Raw genomic sequence first — 18,057 nt, 5'->3', positions numbered from 1 at the left:
AAAGCAAATCAGTAGCAGAGCTCAGGCTAACAGTCATGAAATCCTGGCTCCCAGTCCTGTGCTCAGATCACTATATCATACTGTTTCGCCTGTTAGTGTTGCTAACAGCATAGCTGAAATACTTCTATAAAATGATTCAGCCTTTCATTATTCTAAAGTGACAGCAGCTGTTGATAACATACATGCATGGAAACACATTTACAAAATACAAATGGCTCAGAAGAATAAATGTAACTGCTGAAAGTGCTGAAGTGTGTTATTTATACAAGCACTGTGGAAATATAAGTCCAAAAGATAACACTGGAACATACAAAAACATCATTTATTTGTTAAACTTCATGAACATTATTTAGATTTCAAAATAAAACCTGACAGCATTATTTAGATTTATTAAACTCTTAAGTGAGGAAATTATCCATAAAATACTTTAAATCAAAGAGTGCTGTAAAATATCATAAAAAATGCATATACATATAGCAGGTTATTTACTAAACAGATATCACCCACCTAAAGAAGCTGTAACTGTACTCGGTTATATTGGACTATGCCTTCATTCCAGTACTATCCTTTCGGAAAACTGCTCCTAAAAGTATTTACTGAAGTTATGGTTCTCACATTCACGGATCAACGTTTTACTTTCTGATGAATCACTGATGTAAAAATAAATCTAACGATGATGGTTTTGATAACAGCCTTGCTGATTCCCTTCAAAGCATCCTTGTGTTTAAAAACAGTCAATAGAAATGAGAAAGGAAAAACATCAGCTCCTTGTACCACATGTTAGCTGGAAGAGCATCTCATTATAGCACTGAGTTATCATCCAAAGGGTCAAGATTTATTTAGTCTTTATCTTCATTTGTGCAGTCTAGAAAAAGAAGTGGGTTTCTACATGAAGAGACATCCAATGTATTTACCTTTCCAGCAGGATCTTGTGATAGTATCTTGGGTTCAGCTGCACAATTTTCTCCTTTCTCCTGCAAAGCAGTGTAGCTGGTAGCAGCCAATCCTTCAGGCTGTTCTGAAAGCTTAATTGCAGTCTGCATTTGCTTTCCTAATTCCTCTATCAGTTTTCCAGGAACAGATGTAGATTGTAAAGGAGCCTTTGATTTTTCATTACTAAGATCTAGCGTCAAAGTGTTTGTCTCTTGCCGTAATCCATTACAGTCAATAAGTGGGGCTGTCCTCTTCTCTTGGAGTGTGCCTTGTGAAGAATGTATTTTCCCATCTTCACTGGTTGAGGACTCTTGTTCATCTGAATCAGAGCCTTCTGTCTCAGATGATGAAGTGCTGCTTGATTCTTCGGAGTCACTTGTCTCTAACTCAGAGGAAGGCAGCTGTTGCTTGGAAACTGCACCAGCAGCTTTTAACTCACTTTCTTCCTCCTGTACTAGAACTGCTGCTGTTTCCAGCTCTTCTAGCTCAAAGCCTAGGTGAGCTTTAGTAATTTTGGCTTGCTCCAAAGATTTACCAAGTGCTGCCAACTTTTTGGACCTTAAAGAAAGAACAAAATGTACTGTTAAAATATAGAAACAAAATATCTATTATTTGCTAACAACTGCCATGGAGTTAACCATGTGTACTATTTATTTGTTTTGTAAACAGTTTTCTTTTTCAGGCTGCTATAAAAAAAGCACATCCCTTGTATTTTAGGCTGCTTCACTGCCACAAAGGTTTATACAAGTAGCTAATTATATCAGTTTACCTCAGCAAACTTAGTGGCTTTGTTCCAGGAGAAGGTACTTTATTCTCTAAAAGTTTTAGCAAGGCACTGAAATGGAAATCAACTGTGCTTAAAATGATGAAACCACCTAGTTCCTCTCTTCAGTGTTGAACTACAGCAGCAACACCTGAACCAAAGGGCAGCTTGGTTAGGCATGAGTCCAGGAGGAGCAAAGGCGCAATGGTTTACCGTGCCCCAATGTAGTTCCTTAGACACAGAAAATCTTTTCAAGGTGTCCTCTAAATTCAATACATTTGCAATATAGTTGATCAGCTTCTTTGACTGGGGTACTTTTTACTATTCTAAGCTTTTATTTCCCTCCCTCCAATTAATTCTCCTTTGTTACCTTGGGACACTTTCTGAATTATCTTAACAACTTTTATTAGTTACATTTTGAGCCCCCCCATCCCCTACTACATTTTTATTTTAATAGACAGAAATGATGGTACATCAACATACCTCCTAAGTAAGTGAGCACCTCTGTGATACAAATATTACCAAACTTAGGAAACCTGGTTCTGAGTTTGTTTTTATTTAACTACATGAGATATGTTATGCAGACAATACATGTATTAAATTGACAACAAAGGAAAGATGTTTAGAGAACTGGAAATTTGCAAAATGAACACAACAGACCAAAATCAAAATGAATTCAGGACACAATTTTCATGCTTATCAGAAAGCTACCAGATTTCTACAATGAGTAACTCTTCCATGAGGATCTCCCCCAGTGGGCCCATCTACACAAGATGCTTAAGGAGCAGAAGACCAATTCTACTGTGCATTAGCTCAGCTAGCAAAAACCATGCGCAGTCTAATGTGCATTAACATCATGTAAAAAGTGTTTATCTGAGCTAACGTACAGTAGCACCAATTACAGCGCGTTAAAATGAGTACCTGTTATTACAGGTCCTAATCTTAATGCATCGTAATTATGGCACGTTAATGTACATGTAGATGCACTCATTCCAAATCCACTTCCCTCAACCCTTTCCAACCTCTACGCCCCTAAATGACCACTGTCATCTACAACCATCCTCCAAACCACTCCGCTCTTCCCCTGATTTTAAATGCTTCTCTAAAGCCTACTTTTTTAAACTGGATACCCCTTTTTTCCCCATCCTTAATGATCCTAATACTCTCCTTTTGCTGAAATTCTGATTCATGCCAAGAATTTAAAAAATCCTGCTGCAATAATAAAGTTAATTCATATTTTTATTACTATATGTTAAAAATGTATTCTTCAGGGAAAAAACCCCTCATCTATTCAAGTCTTGTTCTGAATGACACATTTAAATTAAACAATTCTTTTGGATACAAAATAGTTCATTAGACTTGTTAAAAAGACAGCATCGCAAAAGGGGTAGATTTAAAAGGCAATTCACTGACTCACACCAATGAGTCTCCAAAGCTGATCTCTCCCGAAACACAAAGTTCAAAGAAGATAAGCTGAAACCAGGCAACTTATTATGGCTCTATTTCACAGGCACACTCCTTCCCCGCTCATAACAGGACTGCTGCACCTGCTGTAAAATGAGCTGCACAATAAATCAGCAGTGGATTTTGTATGCAAGTATTTAGTACTGTAGCTAAGAAACAATGTCTGGACCCTTTAGGTAAGGGCAACTATGGGAGACAACACATACAGGAGGTCAACTTCTAAGCTTAGCAACCTCCTTGAGTGCAGCCACAGCCATAAAAGTTTGTGCCTTCCCAGACAATTGTGCCACATTTACAAAGGCAGAGAACAAAAAAGCAAAAGTGCCTTGAAAATGTGGGGGAAAAAAGAAAAACAGGTATAAATAGCAAACATACATCCTGTTTCTTGCTGTAGAGTTTTGCCTCAGACTATCAATCAACTTTTCACCACTTCCTGCAACAGCAGGTCTACTATAAATCCTGCAGTAACTGACTGGGTTTCATTTCCTCTGCCAAAACCTGCTAACCTGCAAGGCATGACACACTGACACTGGAGCAAGCAGCTGATAATGTAATACATGACTCCTGCGAGGCAAAAGTTAAAGTGCTTGTTCTCTCAGCTGAATGATTTTAAAGATCTTTATATTCTACTTCCCAGGGGGGATAATTACTCAGTATAACACAGACTGTGCAATTTTTTTCTTCTCCTAAAGGAATTGTATTTAAAAAGGTGGGGGAAGGGGAACTTAATGCAGTTTCTTACACATTTTTACAAAGAAAGTGCAGGATTTAAATGCAAAGCTTGAACCTAACAGGGCTTGTGGGTTAACTTCCTCAGTTCAACTGAAAGACGAGAAAACTCTGAAATAACAGTGTTTATAAAGAATAGTGGAAGTTCAATAAAAGTTTTAAAAAACCCCCCAAAACCTGAGCATAAGTATTAAACCAGACTTATTTGCGAGCCCCTGATGCAAATACATGACGCCACTCTATTTAAATTATTCAGTAAGCTAACTTTACTTCGCTAAGTAATCCCAGAGCGGTTTATTCATAACTTCCCACCCAATCATCTTCATCTGGATTTTCCTCAAAAACAAGAAGTTGACGGGGAACATAGGGATTGCCAGCCAGGATCAGCTTTGGGGGTCGCCTGCCCTGTCTCTGCCAGCGATAACGGCTAATTGCTTCAAAAGAAAGTGGTAGGCTGGAGTAGAGGTTTGTGCCCTAAAGGAAAATGTTTCCTAACTCCACTAATGAGCGTTTGGCTTATGCCTCAGGACACATGGGTTTATATAATTTCCGCTGTTCATTTTTTAATCTTTACTTTTTAACCCCACTGCTTTTGTTAACAGTGCAGACCTTTTTAAAAATCCTGAGCTCAGCCACAGTTTGTGGCAATGAGCTCCCCTGGCAAAACCCATGCTGTGTAAAGTGTTCCTTTATCATTTAAATTGCCATCTTTTGGTTTTTACTGAAAACTGTGACTGCCCATAGGAGGAGAAGTGTTTTCCTCTCACCTTCAGCTCCAGCCAGAAGCCGCTCCCTTCCTCTTTCACACCAAACCCTTTTCTTCTCAGCTAAAAGGCTCCATTATTAAAACTCCCCCCTACACAGGTTTGCCCCCTTCTCAATCATGTTTGTATTTTTCCCTTTCTTCTTCTTCTCTTTTTTCATTCGTAACCCTTCGCTGGAAAGTGCTCCCCGCCACCACACCCCCCCCAACATAGCCCCTTAAAAAAAAAAAAAAAAAAAAAAAACAACTTATTCCAAAAAATTCAGTTTTCTCGCCTCTTCTGCAACTTCCAAAATAGTCTCTCCTCCTCTCTCGAGGCACCTATACCAGTAGCACTTATGAGACAGAAATATGTCTGTAAAGTGCTAGGCAAATTTACAGAAGTAAACCATTTTTGACTAATAACATACAATTAACTGTGCCCTTGAGTATTGATAGTCCAGACTTCAAGAAGAAAATATGCAGCAATACACTCTTTTGGCTCCTCCACGTCTATATTCTGCTACTTAACAAAAATGTAGTATGTATGGCTATATTACTAACTAGCAATATAAAGAAAGGGGTGCAATCTCTGAAGAAGCAACTTCTTGTCCTTTCAGTATTGACACAACATATTAAACAGGGAATCCAGAGGAAATGGCTGAATGAGTAGATGTCTGAGAGAAGCAGGTCATAAGGGAGCTAACAAAAGCTTGTACTACTGAAAGGGTATGAGCCAGCACTAGCGAGCAGTCTCAATCTTGAAAAGCCTTGGTTTAAATCTTACGCACTGATCTAATTAGACTGGAACATAACAGTCTTCATTGATCTCATAATAAAACTGTGCCAAAAGATCTGTATCTCTCTCTTTATGCTGGAAGAGTCACCAAAGTTGCTGAGAAAGGACAGATTCTTCACCTTAAACAAGGAAAGGAGATAGAAAAAAAGTCACAAACAAAATTAGCTACTTCCCAGCAAGATGCATAAAGCAATTGTGAGCACTCTAAGTGGATTAGCAAGGGCTCTCAGAGCCAACCGTTCCATCTGTCCTCCTAAACTCCGCAGTTGCTGGACTCGTTCATTGTCAAGGAACCTGGGGAGTTGTGCGACTGCCTACACTGCCAATAGGTGCCTATCTCCTGAGCTGTCGTACAAGTTCTTGGCAAGCTCAGAAGAAGCTGGGGGGGTGGGGTGCAGGTTTTAGGCCAGGGGAGTTCTGCTGGTTTCACTGATACTGAGGAGCATGGAAGACTGCTCTAAGTCGCCTTAGATCAGGGGTGGGCAAAATGTGGCCCGCAGGCTGGATGTGGCCCACCAGGCCCTTCTATCCGGCCTGCGGGGCCCCTAAAAATTTTAGAAAATTAATATGCATCTACTCCTGGCTGCCTGCCACGCAGCCCTTGATGGCTTGCCAAAACTCAGTAAGCAGCCTCTGGCCCAAAATAATTGCCCATCCCTGCCTTAGATACTGAGAACCCGGGAAGGCTCTTTTGGCCAAGAGATTAAAAAAAGGTACAGGGCACTGTAGCCACATCTTCTGCCTAGCTAGATGAGGGGGCAGTGCAGCGTTACTATGATGAGACCTATACACAGGGGGATCTTGCATTCGCCTGTAATGCTGGCTTGTGAGCAGCTTTGCAGGCTTGGCTTAACAAACTTGAGGAATGGCTCCGAACCAGTCTTTCACTCTTGGATTGTGTTCATTTCAGAACCGCATGGTCATTACATTGCAGCTTCTGCTGCTACTCAAAACCGAGGAAATCCAAAGCTAAGCGTGGCACCCTCGTCCTTTTCTGCAGTTCAAGCACAGCAGCTCACTAATTAGATGACAAGTGCAGGGTGGCAGCTTTACTGTAGGGTGGCCTGGAAAGGGAAGAAAATAGATTTGGGCCCCTTGATCTTCTTTCTTTATGAAGAAAACCTAAAACTGTTTCTCCCCTGCTTGACTGGTCTCTGTTACCTTTGGTGAAGCAAAGGTCCAGAGAACTAGAGCAGGCATTTGCTTTGCCATCATTTGAAGGACTACAAAATTTTTCGTCTTTCCTTCAGTGGCATGCAATTGAGTTCAAAAGATTTTAGGCAGCCTGAACAAAATCTCTCTTCCTTTCAGTTATTCTGGTTTCCACTTCTTGGTATATGTTAAACTTTACTGTTACAAATGCTCTAGTTCTCTACAGTCTCTTCCAGGAAAACTGAAGCATGCAAAGTTCAAACCCCCTAAGGCAAAATTAAGCAGAAACTACTCTCTGCTTTCAGGTCATTTCAGGTCTTACAGAAGCATAAAAGAGCACAGCATCTTCTTGTCCCAGGCAAGTTCTGCTGAATACCTCCTTGTGACTGACTGCCCTGCAATGTTAACATTACTACAACTTGATTCTGTATGTGGTCATTTGGTTTAGTTATGGTAAGTTAAAGCAGAACCACAAACAACCACCCCCTGGATGGATCTGAATCCAGAACAGGCCGATTTCAAGAGCTGTGGAGTCATCATCCACAGCGTGTCCCTGAGAAATGTGGCTTTCTGCTTTAGTAAAACAAGACATTTCCTGGTGTTCAGATTCTGTAAGTATTTACTTGGAGAGCCGCTTGTCTATGTATTGCATATATCATTGTAAAAAAATTGTAGAGATGCTATTGCTTATTCCACATTTAAGGACTCTTCATGATTTTAACCAGCATACTTTCTTACATATCATTCAAGTAGACTGTCAATGTTTGATTTCAACAAAAGCATAACTATGTGCACTTCTCATGAAAGACTCTGTATGTGCACGTTTCTAACCATTTTCAGCTGTTATTAACCTTTGCTAAAGCAATTCTGCAGTCTCCATTTCTGTGGCTGAGAAGATAAAGAACAAGGTGACCGGACGTATACTTTTGTACAGCTCACAACCAGTTGGTTGGCTTCTGGGCGGGTAAGAGAAAGGGTGCCTTCTGGGAGAGAAGGAAGAGGAAGAAAAGGAACCCTGATAACATGGAGTACTTTCCTTTCCAAGAAGTCCTTCCCTTATTTTTGATGGTCTTTGAAAAAGAAAAAACCCTACAGACCTGGAATATCGATGTCTGAGTGTAGCTGAAGACTCGGACCGGGTCTACACTGCCAAAGCTGGCAGAAACTGGTGGCTGGACAGCTTCCACCCCTGGGGATAGACACATTTCTGAGAGAGCTGCATGGCTCCTCTATGACAGCAGGGTGGACCCTGGGACAGCGCCAGCTGCTGAACCGCCTGTGGCAGCTAGCAGAAACCTTGCACCCTGTGACAGGGTGGTGGACCTGTGCCGACAGAAAGGGGTGTTTCTGCCTCTTCAGCGAGGAAGCACTCAGAGCTTTGTAGGCAGGGCTTGAAGACTCGGCCTCAGGAAACAAACTATGGACTGCACTTGCATATTTTGAGCTGCAGAGGAACGAAGGCAAGTAAACATCTGATGAGCCGTTGACAACAGCCACTCAGGGAAAAAAAAAGTTTCTGTTTGCTATTTAGGAGATAAACAAATCTCAACTGCAGTTGGCAAACACCTGTTACAAAAAACTGCCAGGCTATCTTCTTATTAAGGAAACAGCCCAGTACTGGGGAGATACAGCCGAGTCCTTTCTATGTGAGTTATAAAGCGGTTTCTCTCAGTGAAGGCAATCTATAGGAATCACAGCACAGAAAATGTTCCCAAATGAGGTCACGGGTCTGAGCTGATCATTGACACAGATCAAAGAGAAGGGACAGAAGAGATCATACACCAGCGACCACAAAGAAGGGGGCTGTAGCAGAGAGCCTGGACCTGCTGCTTCCAAGACCTCCTGAAAAGTACTTAAAAAGTAACAAATATTTAAAATTTTCAATATGGTTAATGAAATTGCATGATCATTTTAAGATGTGCTCATTTAGCAGGCACGTTTCTAGTAATGATATCTTATTATTATGGTAACAAGTGATCTCACATAAACATGCATAATAGGTTTCAAGAGTGTTACGCATGGTAATTATTACTTGTCAAGATGTCAGTTGCTTAGGGAAAATGTTTAATTGCAGGTTAAATTGATCAGATGCATGTTCTATTTAATGCACAAGCTTTGAGGAACAGACAGCAATGGAGGCACCTGAGATCTTGTCCATGCACCTGAAGACAACTGCCTTCTCATTATCATCTAGACTAGTGGTTTTCAAATGAAGGTACAGATATACCCACCAACAGTACGGAGTGTTTTGCCAAGGGGCATGTGCCTAAATTATAAATACTGGCAGTGAAACTTCTGTTTGATCAATATGCAGTAAGTAATGGCATTGCTGTGCATTGTTATCAGTGAACATGCAGAGATGTATCGGGTGTAAGGAGTATGAGCAGCAATATTTTGCAAGTAAAGAGGTAAGTGGCCAAAAGGAGTTTGAAAACCACTGATCTGGACTAATGTGAAAGGTAAAGGCACATCTCCTGGCCCCATGTTGCTTCCTAAGAAGTCAAAACCAAAGGAAGGGCAGGAGGGATTTAATAAATAAGGAAGTAGTTTAAAAGGTAGCAAAGGGAAGTGGGGAGGAGGAAAGAAAGTCATAATAGGAGGAGAAAGAGAAGGATGCAGAGGAGCCTGGAGGGCAGGCTGAGCAAAGCCAGAAGCAGGAAGACAGCCATGAGAGGGAAAGGAGTTGCAAACTAAACACCAACTAGAATACAAAAACATCTAATGTTTCAGTTAAAATGCAATCAGATGATATTATTTGCATATAAGGTTTGAAAATGTCTCGTCTCAACAAAGCTGCTGTTCCTGGGGGCTGGCTTTCTGTACTGCCTCTGCTAACAGGGAGCCCAAGGTCTCCCTTGGGACCCGGTGCCCGCAGGGAGTAGATGTCCGCTGTGTTATGTCCATGTTTGATGACGGTAAATTGTTTTTACATGCTTCTGGAGAAGCTACCTAGAGAATTAGAGCTGTATGTGATAAAGTGTGTAGTGGGACAGCAAAGCAAACCTGGGGGTGGCATTCTTAGAACACATATACAATTTGGGGCATTCATCCAGCTCTACAATGCTCTGTAGTTTGGGGTTTTCTTTTGTTTTCAACTAAATATTAGTTTGTAGTACAAGTAGTGTGTATGCTCTCCTCCCCCAAGTAATGCAGCCGTCAGCCAGAAATAACGTGACACAGGAATGCTAAATGACATGAAAGCTACTGAGTCAGGCCTTTCTATCCTGCAGGTAGGCTGCCCAATACAGCAACACTTGAGTGATTTCATCCAAGCAGTAAACACCTGAATGGATTAAACTCACAGTGAGCAATAGATGTTCCACATTTTGCATGGGATTTAGCCATGCCACATCCATCACCACCACAAAAATTACACAACTTCACCATCGTGCAGCATATGTACACCCTTATAAATAAGCACAGCAGCCAGAGTGACAGGACAGGCCTTAAAGGCACAGCTCAGTGACATTTTGCTACTAAATAGAACAGAATAAAACATTTCCCTTTTTTGTAAATACCAGTTTGCCTCATTTTTTTAAACACCACAGGAGGATTGTTTCTACTGCATCACTGATTTGGCAGAGATAAAGACAGCTTGCTACCCTGAGAAGTTTACAATGTAAATTAGATATAGCACAGCATGAGATGGCGCAATACACGTATAAAGCAACAGTGCATTCTTACTGCCTACATTTGCTATGTTGCCTTGAAGTGCTGGGTGGATGCTGTCATGGCAGAGTGCATGTATAACGAAGCTAAGCTGATATTACGTGCATTTTTCACAGTGCTCCAAGAAAAGGCTATAATTATTAATCTGACTGCACTTGCTTGTGCCTTTAGTGGAGGAAGCAGCCAAAAGGAATCCAGCCAAGGGATCTGGTTGCAACAAAATTGTCTCTGGTCCTGGTCACTGCATGTAAAATCTGATGTTTGGACAGGACCTAAGTGAGTAGTAAACCACATCAGCTAAATCTCACATGCTCTGTATGATGCGGTTAAGGCCTATCTGCACAATAGATGTGAACTGTGTTGTAACTAGGGGCAGGTCCTTCTGCCCTGCTACTAGCTCCCTAACTTTCTTTTGTAGGACAGATAAGCCCTAGATGCAAACCTAGGATTTTAAATGTCAAAAAAAAAGGACAAGCCTCTCTGAACAGGGAGGCGATGCAGGGCAGGCTCCTCTCACTCTCCATGGTTTCCTTGGGCTCTACCACTTGACAAAATGGGGTTTGTCTTTGCTAATATCTATCCCCCCTGGCAAGCTGCAATGCCTTGATATGCATTCAAATACAAAACAACATTAGCATCCTAAGCCAACCAGTAGAGATGACTGATTTAACAGGAGCAGTTCTTTACCTGACCTCTACTCAACAGGGGGTCTGGACACACGGGATTCACCTTTGAGGGAAGCTGCAGCTTTACCCAGCTGAAGCCTTCCTAGATGCTGGATTGTAGAGCATTAGTAATAATCACCCAAGTACAGGACTTTTATTTTAAGAGAAGATACTCGGTTTCAGTGAGAAAAGGGGCAAAGACAAACTTCTGCTCTCAGTAAGGGTCTGCCAAGGTCACACTTATGTACTATGTAGAAGAAGCTCCATTAAATGCTGCACTTGTTAGATCATATAAAAAGTAATAGCAAATGGGCGGTACAGTCCATCAGGAGAGGTCTACCTGGGACTGATTCAGAATCATCCCTGACAACACTGACTGCAACTGCCCACAACTACTCATTCCTTAGCTAGATCTATCGTAAGTCTTAAACCAACTCAAGAAGTAATACTGTCACTGCAGCACATTGCATGCTCAATATCAACACTATTCCAAAGCAGAGTGGTTCCAGTCATTTTTAGTGACATTTGCCAGTGGGAAATTACTGGAGTACTGACCAAAGTATGAACGTAGCATCTGCACAAACTGTTGAAATGCTAGGCAAAACTATAAAAGCCAAGGAAGTTGTCTGTTTTTCTACCTAACAGGTACAACACAAACAGCAGGAGGGCCATTTATATTTCTGAAGGAATAGTCAATATTGAACAAAAGTTAAATAGAGCACAGGGCATCCATAGAGGCTCAGCCCCTTCTCACTGTTTCCATGCACATGTTGGCTCCAGCTTGCTGGGCTGTCGCTGCCTTCCAGCCCGATACATATTAAGTTTAGATCCTAGGGAGTATCAGGAAGAAACACTGCTGAGTGTAATCCCCAACAGTTAAAGCCAATAATGCCAACATTAACTTCCCACAGGAACTTTGCCATGATCTTGATAAAAACTAATTCCCAGGTGGCAGTAGGCCTCATGTTTGGGGTCCTTTGAAGCAGAAGGCTCAACTAAGTTAGATGGCTGTGCTATCATCAAGGCAGAATAGAAAACAAGAAAGGAAGTTGATTCAAGAGGGAAAAAGAACAAAAGCCTTCATTTTTTTTCCTATTTATTTCAGGGAAAATAAATTATTCTTTAAAATTTAGGTTTTAAAGAATGAGTTTTCATCAGGTCCTGGACAGGTGTTTCAACAGCCAAAACCGTGATTAGATTTTGCTGCTCTTCTGGGAACATCTCTTGACATCAGTAATGAAAAACCCAAGGGTAACACTGTAAATTACGGGGTTGGCATATTTTGACATCCAGAGAAAACAAAGTCTAATCTTACTTAAACTTAAGGGCGGTGATTGAGGGCAACATACTGCCCTTAGATGGATGTTAAACTGAAAAAGAAAAGTTTCCTTTAAATCTGAAAAATAGTTCAAAACAGCTAGGAAGAAAAAAATGACATTGATTTAACTACTATTCTACAGAAGAGGAAGACAATTAGCTTTCAATAAAATATGCGAGACAGTAAGAGCAGGCTTGATCCATCACTAGCGTACAAAATAGAGCAGTGATGATGTAGAATGCAAAATTGGATCTCATTAATTTAGAAATACGTAGTCAACATGCACACACAAGCACAAATGACCCAACAATGAAGATTAGTGTAGGACACTTTTCAGAAATAATCCTGACAAATGGTCATTTAGCTAGAATAACATGAAACTCATCAAATTATACATACCATCCATTTGCTGAAACTACTCTTTAAAAAGCAATGGGTTACAAAAGATAAAATAAGCTTCAAAATGTGCCTGAAGATAAAGTCTGACTCAACTGCACCTTTTAGCATATGCGTTTTACATGAGATGCCATATTTCAATACTACTCATTACAATTTCAAGGTTATTTCTAATGAGTGCTTCAAGTTATAAGATATTCAGCTACTGGCAACTCTAGTCAAATGGCTTTAAAAGGTAAGCTCTGTAGTCAGCCAAAAAACAGGCCTTATAATGCTTATTAGGACCTATGAATACCTTCATGCTCTAAGCAAGGTAACACATACACCTAAAAATGAACCTAATTTACACTATTTTTATTCTGCAATCCAACATTAAGATTAGACAGCTCAGGCCTCTCCTCAATATTTCAAAACAATCTGAGACATGCCTATACACTCTATCAATAGTGGTGGTGAGGATGATGATATCAGGGATCTTGGTTTTCTCTAATAAAAAAATCCAAAATTTTTTTATTTAAACAAGCAAGCAAATGCAAATACACAGTTTTCCATGATTAAAACAAAACACTATATCAATCCAAATAATATACAGTGGTGTTTTGTTTTAATCATGGAAAAATGTGGATTTTGGGTGTTTTTCTAAATCAGAGAATTTTAGATTTTTTTTAATCAGAGAAAAGCAGGATCCATGATGGTAATCGTTCTAATGGTGATGCTCTTTATTTTCATTTTTTTCCTTCACCCTGGTTACAAAAAAATTGCTATTCTTGTACAAATTGCTATTCTTGTACAAATTATACATGGGTTTCATTTTATCCAACACTGAGTATGGGTTCACAAGGTTTGAATTACACCGACTCTTTGGTGGGGGGGTCTGCAGCTGTGGAAACCGGAAGGAGCCACTGCTGCTGCTCCTGCCACCACCGCCTAAGCTGTTTAGAAAGGCATGGGGCAGGCCAGGGACACTTGTTTCTTATGGGGGGGCTCTCTTATGGGGGTGCTAAGCCCCCCTAAGCTCCACCATATTTTGAATGCTGCACGTTCATCGTCTTGAGTGAAAAATGGCTGTGTTAGCAAAACTACAGTAATACTGCCCATTAAAGTCTGGGCTGGAGGCAAAAATATAGTAAGCAGAGTAAGTATATATATTAAAAGCAGAGTTGAAACTTTTATGGACATGGCATGTGCTTACTCCGCAGGGGTGTGGCAAAGGCAGACTTGCACTACTAATCCAAAAAAGAACACCACAGGTCCTTTTAATAAACGCAAGGGTTAGGAATGTTTATATCCTCTAAAACATGGCTGGCCAGAAGCTATTCCATCCTTGAGGCATTTATGCAGCTTTTAGGCTTCTAAATCACGAAATGTAATCCTATTTCACCTTGCACAAGAGCCGCAAAGATCTAAGTTCCTTCCCCATGTCCATTTTGGCCTTCTGAACACACTCAGAAGCGTTCCACCGAAGCGGCCACCTCCGCTTAGGGTACGCTGAGTTCTTAACCCAGCTAAAAAGAACCTGTTTTAAGTCCCCCAATCCCTAGTCAAAGACCACCCATGGCTAATGACCATTTGAAGTGGTGGTGAGGAGGAGGAGGAAAATCCTGTTTGTGCCTACTGCACTGAATAGTCTTTGGTTAAAATGCATAAATAGTACTGGGGCCAGAGTTCAGGACTCCCTCCCTGCCAGCACAGCTCTCTCCTTACTCAGCCAGACTCCCATTGCCTCTTACTCACTCACCTGCTGGCCCCGTGACTCTCGCTCTTGGTTGCCCGGTGGCCCAGCTTCAACAGGAAGGGTAGAGGATGCTCTTGGCCCTACCTAAACCCATCGCCTGGTGGTTAGGGCACTTTGATGAGAACTGAGAGATGTGGGTTTCAATTCCTTTCCCTACCTGAGGAAGGTTTGAAACCTGGGTCTCTCACTTCCTGGGTAAGTGGCCTAACCTTCAAGGGGGGTGGGTCCTTTTTCTCCATCCTACAGGCTGGATTCCTATATGATGTAGGCATATAAGAGCTCCCCACTGAAAGAACAAGACAGCACTATGCACTCCTCCGGATGGACTGGAATAGTAAAGGTTGTCCACTGTCAGAACAAGGGAGCCATTTATCTCTGCAGATTAGGTGCGTTTTCTGGGGTCACGGTGGGCTGTCCATCGAGTGAAAAGGAGCTGCGTCTCCCCCTGGGTGGATTACAACCACACTCCTGAGGCAAGATGCATCCCTTTTGTGCTAGCTGCAGAGAAGACTTATGGGTGGAATTGGATTTGGGCCAGCGTGTCCAAGAGCACAGTGTCCTCTAACACACCAAAGAGGTATTAATAAATGGGAAAGGGCAGCATTTACTAAATCAGCAACACCTCTTCTAGCATTTCAGATGGTATCTGTTCCCCAGAGATCACCTATCCAAGAAGAGATCCATCACCCTGTTGAAATGACTAGATATTTAGCTTACATCATTTTTATGAGATCAACACCAATGAACAACATTTCTACTCCTCATTAAAATACAAAGCTGTATTAAATCAGAGCAGTGAGATTAAAGAAAACCTGGATTTTTTTAAGACTATAAAACGATCTACATGTAGTGGGTGTGCTGCAAAACCAGGACCATTTTACTCTGGTTTGAGTAAAAACTGAACCAAGGTTCGTCTACTCACAACATTACCTGCAGCACGCACACACACACAAAACATAAAAAAAACCAAACAGTATTTGTTCATATGACTCAGGGCTAAACAAATCACTACTTCTATGGGAAAGTCATAATTTACCCCTGGGCACAGGAGCAAGGACCACTAGAATTCTGAGCTCCCTCCAGCAGAATTAGCCATTAGATTCCCAGACCCCGGGCAATAAATCTCCTGTAATTGCTGAGAGCAGGGACTGGTAAGCCTCGAGACGTCCCAGTTTTTCCTATGAATGAGTCTGACTTTTTTTAATTGTTTCCTTGTGAGGGGCCCTTAGGATACAGGCTCAGAAAAAATTTGATGGGAAAAGACTTCAAGAGGTCATCTAGACCAGCCCCCTGCTCAAGGCAGGGCCCAGGCAAATATTTGTCTAGCCCTCAGCAAGCAGTTGGCTCATTCAGTTTTAAATCCTAGAGAATGACCTCTCATGCCCAAAGCAAGATTTGGATCCTGAAATCAATAAGCTGGGTCAGATACCAAATTCTTCACTTCAGCCCAACTCTTCTGCTATGAAGTTAGGAGACCTACAAAAAAAGTGCAATGAAAATGAGAGCCTCAGGTAAAAGCAATTGTCTTGAAAATTAATTCCTCTCCCTATAAAATGCAGGGCTGTGCTTCCACGTTTTAGAAGTCCAGATCAAAGGAGCAAAAAAACTTTTTCAAAGCAGGAAGAACCCTTCTGGCCTCAGAGAACAGAAGCTGAACCTGCCCTATAAAACACTGGATAAAGTGAAAGACAGTGCAAGATGCCACGGAGCCTGGGAGACGTCCTCAGATTTCATTTTGAAAGTCTGACTTTTGGAGAAAGTTGAATGGGTTCTAAAGTGAAGAGGGTGACGGCTCGAGAGGAAGAACCAAGGAAGTGATCTTGCGTTATAAATCATATTGACAGCACTGTAACCCTGAACTGGTGCCCGTGCTGGCTCAGAGCATTAGTTTGTTAAACATGTTTCCATCTAAAATGTAGTACTATTGATCCTTGTTTTATCTCAGTAAATTTGAATAACAAGAACAGCATCTCACTCATGTGACTCTGAAATTCCACATTGCTCCCTTCACAATAAATACAAACACCAAACCTTAGCTGATATGCATATTGATAAATATTAAGAAAGGATAAAGCTTTAAGATGTGACATCCTGTTTTCATTAGGCTTTCTTAAAGTCAAAACTCCCTGTATTATGAAAGATAATGAAAGATATTAAGTATAGCTAACTCATTTAGATTTGTCCGAGTTTTCAGAGGGAGAAATGGAGAAAGAATAATTATTGGACTGTAAAAAGAAAATGAACAATATTAATGCTCCCTTTTTTGATAATACCTCAGTTGGGCTTTCAGAAGGAGCTTAATGTTGCCAAAATAAGCCAAGTAGTTTCGGAAAGCTGCAAGCAATCAAAATGTCTAATGATGGCTCAGCTTCCAATATTATGGCTGAAAAATAGGAATAATAAAAGATGAATTACTAACTCACCACAGAATAAAACACACATGGGTGGTGGGGTAGAGGGGAAGAGAGAGGAAGAGAGAGAATAGATTTTACAGCTGTAATTACATGTGGCAATTTTGCATTGAACGTATTAAGAAAAGCAGCTTCCTGAATTCTGATCCACAGAAATGGAGCACCGCAATTGCTTGTAAACACAAAAAAGATATAAAGTCTCCATGAGCCCTCTGTCCATCTCACATCTCTTCGTTATGTAGGTCTTCAGCTTGTTTCTTTGAGTGTGCTCCCTTCCTAGGATTTACTACTCCTACCACTGGCAGCCATGTACTCCAAGTATCACACTGGGCATCCATTTAACACAGCCCAGGAGATGCACATATTTGTGCCAGAATAATGCTAGTGAACTTATGAGGAATGCAAAACAGACACTTAAGGGCACTGTAAAAAGTAACACACTCCAATGCAGTCCCTGAGAACAGGATTTACCAACCCAATAATAAGCTCCTTAGTTATGCAGACCAGATTTCTGGCTGTAATAGTGTTCCCATTTCCTGCCATCACCTTTCATCCTGACACAGGAAAAAGCTTTCATCCTTCCCACCCCTGCAACATACACATTTAAAATGGAGATGCGCCCAGTCTGACCACCTTACCAACCCAGGGAGTCGGGGGGAAGCTCGGGCTCTTCCCTTTTGCATGGCATTCTGGCTACAGCTTTTTGTTCCATCTCTCTACAGCAAGTACAACCGAGTTCTCCTCTCCTGGGTACTATCTTTGCAATATCCAAGTAAAATGGCTTATGCTTTTTTCTCTAGCTGTGATCGTAATAGGGAACTTTGCAGGCAACCTGACGTTTGCACCTTGAGCAGCCAGCCCACACACCGCACAGCTGACCCAGAGCAGTCACTCTTGAGGGAAGGAGTCCCCTGGGAACAGTGGCTAATAGGCGTTAGGCCACAAACTTTGCTTCCTCTAACTCCATCCTTTGTTCACTTGTGGTTTATGGCAGAATCATTGCCAAAAGGGGGCCAGCGAGAGGGGAGGGGGAAGCCAGCTACTGACAAGATTGAAAACAGAAAGGGAAGACATTATCTGCCTCCAGAACAGCCGCTCACTTTGATCACAGCTGCATGCTCAACCTGCTTGAAAAAGCAACAACTACACAAGCTCATCGCTGCCCTAGTCAAAAACAGAAGAGGAGTCAGCTGAGACGTGCTGACTGAAGAGGGATGACATGATCTGCTGACCTATCTGTAGGCAGATAGGAGCTGACTCCCCCTAACTTTGGAAAAATCA

At 41.5% G+C, this 18,057-nt stretch overlaps 1 long non-coding RNA gene across 1 annotated transcript; it reads right to left on the bottom strand.

The window, feature by feature from the left end:
- Positions 1-308: 308 nt before the first annotated feature.
- LOC109311171 lies at positions 309-17,565 on the bottom strand. The gene is made up of 2 exons (XR_002101435.1): positions 17,415-17,565; positions 309-1,491 (listed from the first exon to the last, which is right to left on the bottom strand). It is a non-coding gene; the product is annotated as an uncharacterized LOC109311171 (long non-coding RNA).
- Between the last annotated feature and the right edge of the window lie 492 nt (positions 17,566-18,057).

This window comes from Crocodylus porosus, unplaced genomic scaffold, assembly GCF_001723895.1.
Source record: "Crocodylus porosus isolate Cpor-Errol unplaced genomic scaffold, CroPor_comp1, whole genome shotgun sequence".
Classification (NCBI taxonomy): domain Eukaryota; kingdom Metazoa; phylum Chordata; order Crocodylia; family Crocodylidae; genus Crocodylus; species Crocodylus porosus.
This window is presented reverse-complemented; position numbering and strand designations above follow the sequence as displayed.